The 3611-nt window shown below is 45.8% G+C and overlaps 1 pseudogene; it reads right to left on the bottom strand.

The window, feature by feature from the left end:
• Positions 1 to 1492: 1492 nt before the first annotated feature.
• On the bottom strand, positions 1493 to 2374 carry LOC136154160 (large ribosomal subunit protein uL18-like; annotated as a pseudogene).
• Between the last annotated feature and the right edge of the window lie 1237 nt (positions 2375 to 3611).

Raw genomic sequence — 3611 nt, 5'->3', positions numbered from 1 at the left:
ATTCTGACTAGCAGTAAGTTCTCCACATATATTTGTTAAAAGTGAAGTTGCTCAGTTGTGTCCGACTCTTTGCGACCCCTTGGACTGCCTACCAGGCTCCTCAGTCCATGGAAATTTCCAGGCTAAGAGTACTGGAGTGGGTTGCCATTTCCTTCTCCAGGGGATCTTCCCAACCCAGGGATTGAACCCAGGTCTCCCACATTGCAGGCAGATGCTTTACCATCTGAGCCACCAGAGAAGCCCACATTTGTTAAAGGAACGCACAAATGCGGAATGTCCTGTCCCCCAAGGTTTCCCCATGGTATGCATCAGCGACCTCACGAGATCCCAGATTATGCTTGGATCTTGACCTCCTGACGCAGAACACAGAGGGTTCAGTCTGCCACAGAGCAAACTGAGACTGGTGTTGTTCTGCTCCTGTCACTCTAGGTAGCAAAAAGCACATAATTTAGGAGGAGCAAAGAAAACAGGCTATCGAGATTACTCAGCATTCACAGATTTTGTACAGAGGTCAGCAATACGGGAGCAGAACTCAGTGAGATGATTTTAACCATCACACCAAAATGCTATAGTTACAGGTGTTTGCTGGCCTCCATGCTTGTCTCTTACATTTCCAGGGTCCATTCAGAGCTGTTAGCTCACCTTTGTGTCTTTTATGTCCTGATGGGTGCCTCCAGAAGCAGATCCAGGGACAAAAATTCTAATGCAATTTGGTTATTTGGAAGGCAGTCTCAGGAAATACTGGTGGGCAAGTGGAGTAGTTAGAAGAGAAGGGAAGGAGCCATCGCTGCATGTGATAATAAGCAAGGCCCGTCATGGGCTCCTGGAGATCAATCCCAGGGGCGTCTGGAGGAGAATATCGATCATGTTACAGAGTTATCGCACTGGCGGGATGAGGAAGTTGGGGTATTTCTCCACCAACAGTTTGTCATCGTTTGAGGCCCGCTCTCAGGGGCACTGACTCTGTAGCACTTCCGTCTTGCCCTGAGCACCAGCTCCGTGTGTTGTCCTGGGCAGTTACAGATGTTTGCAACAAGCAGCCTCGCAGGGGGAGATATGTGGGGATGTCAATAAGTTCTGTTATGGGTGCCTATAATCACAGGGAGGGCAGCCAGATCCACCCTCAGCAGTCTTCAGTCCTGAGGTGAGGGAGGAAAGGCAACATGATAAACACTGAGGTTCAATGGAAATGCACTGCTCTTTTCATTTGGGGTATTGAGGTGCACATGTCGGGAGGCTGGGTTTTAAAAAACTTTTTCTTTGTGTCTCATTCAAAGTGCAAATCACGTTATCACTTGAACTTTGGCATCTCTTCTAGCTTGTAGCTGGGTGGATGGTGGGGTAATACTATTACATGGCATGGCTGGGGTGTAGGCTTTAGTATCCCGGCCACTTCCTTCCTCCAAAGCCACTTTTGTGGGGGCTGCTTGGTCAGTAAATTTATTGCTGTCTTAATCCAAAAAATCTTCATAGAAAAGTGTGGTTTGCTTTATCAGCTCTCAGCAGCCCATTCCTGAGTGCTAAGGAAGCTTGGCTTCCGAGCTACTCAATCTCTGTTCTGGGCAAGCGACATTTTGGGGTGGTTCCTCTTCTTTTTAACCTCTTTCTTAAGCTTCTTATCATAGACTGGAGTCTCTCATATAGCAGCATGAGCTTTCTCATACCTCTCCTCCATCATGTCTGGAGTTACGTTGTTCTTTATGTACTAAGAAAATTGTTTCTTATAAGCATCTTCATTTCCTTCAGTTAGGTAATGCATGGCATCTACAATGGTTTGAGCCAGGATGTGATTCTGGAGTACTCCTGAATTGAATTCCTTGCTTTCTGAATCATAACCAGAGAACCATTAGGTACTATGACGGATAAACAAACCTCCATCCACAGCACCCTTCAAGATCCCCCAAAATTTATTTCTAGTGTTAGATCCGGCAAGATCCTGCATCCAAATATGAGGTGAAGGTACCAGATTGACCATCAATGCTTTCCATGTTGTATTCATTGCTGGACATCTCCACATGGCCTTCATAGATCTTGTCCATGCCAAACTGATCGAGAAGCCTTTGGACCATCGGTGGACCAGTACAATGTGCTGCAGCATAATTTGTCAGGTCAGCCTTCTCGCCATACTTTGGGAGTTCATGGGCATTAGCTGCGCAGACTGTCATATCTCCTTATACATGGGCATAAGCCATCTGACAATGATTGTTGGTGACACGAACTCATCTTGTATTAGGATGTATTATACTTATTTTTTTTCCTGGATTACCAAGCGTTTCCTGGCATAGTAGTCAGTTTTACTCTCTTGTCTTCTTCTAAGTTTCATTTGGTACCTTTTGAAGTAGGTCTTATTCTTTACAACCTTGACAAACCCCATCCTGCAGAACAGAGACCCATGTCTGCAGCTCACCATAGATCTGCAGCTTCCAATGCCACTTTGAACAAACACACAGATACCGTAGAGCAGCCAGATGATTGCTAGCTAGTGTAGCCAGATACGTCTCCTAGCGCCCCGCAGTCCCTGTAGAACAGAGTGCCATGCCAGAGCTGCCGCTCCTCAGAGACCTTGGGCCAGGGTTGGGCAACCCAGTGAGACTGAGAGGCACCTGCGGCGGTTCTTGGGCTGCACTCCTGAGATGCTGATTCAGGAGGTCTGAAGTAGGACCTAGGAATCTACATTTTCGACCAGACTCCCAGGTGATTCAAAATAAGGTCCAGAATGTTCAAAGAACAGACTCCTTATCTACAAACTGCACAACAAGAGGAGGTATCAGTAGACCTTAGTGAAAAACACAGGGTGGAGGGGGGGATCCTGAAAGTTTAACTCTCCATTACCTCGGATGAATAGTCCTACCTCCTACATGCATGCTTGCTCTGGGGGAAAGGGGACACTGTGTGGTGGCTCCACACTCCTCCACACGCCTTCAAGGTGAATATGACATATCCATGTTTGCTCTATTAAAAGACACCAAGCAAATGGGAAAGGTCTACATCAACCCTGGTTTAGAATTCAGGCCATTCCCAGCCTCTGAAGAGAAGACTAGACAACTTCATATGAATAATAAACTCTCTGGAGACCCTTAGTTCCACCCAGTAATTTTCAGTGCTTGGGACAGGCATGATCCATTGTCTCAGATTTCCAGCCCTTTGCAGAATCCTATAGCTGCCCCCCTCCCAGATTTTTAGTTGCCCTGGCATTAACATGGTTCCGTTGGACATAACAAACTTCTTAGGAAATATAAGTTGAGCTAGAGAAGAGCTGCTTCTCAGTATATGTGTGTGTGTGTGTGTGTGTGTGTGTGTGTGTGTGTGTATTTATATATATAGCAAAACAGGATCTCCTTATTCCTATGCCATAAATTAGGCAGTTGGGAAGGAAGATGGTAGCTCTTTTAGGTCATCAGGATATGCTTTGGGACTGTACTTATGCAACAGGAGAAAGGCAGTTACTTAATAAATCTCAGAAGGGGCTTTCATTCAGCTTCCTTGGTCCACCGATTTGATTCTGTTCACTTCATGATGTACTTGTATATTTGCATTCACCATCTAGCATGCACTCTTTACTTTTGCTTTCACTTCAATCTGTATCCATGAATTACCCATAGATACTCAGG

The sequence above is a fragment of the Muntiacus reevesi genome, chromosome X (genome assembly GCF_963930625.1).
Source record: "Muntiacus reevesi chromosome X, mMunRee1.1, whole genome shotgun sequence".
NCBI lineage: Eukaryota > Metazoa > Chordata > Mammalia > Artiodactyla > Cervidae > Muntiacus > Muntiacus reevesi.
This window is presented reverse-complemented; position numbering and strand designations above follow the sequence as displayed.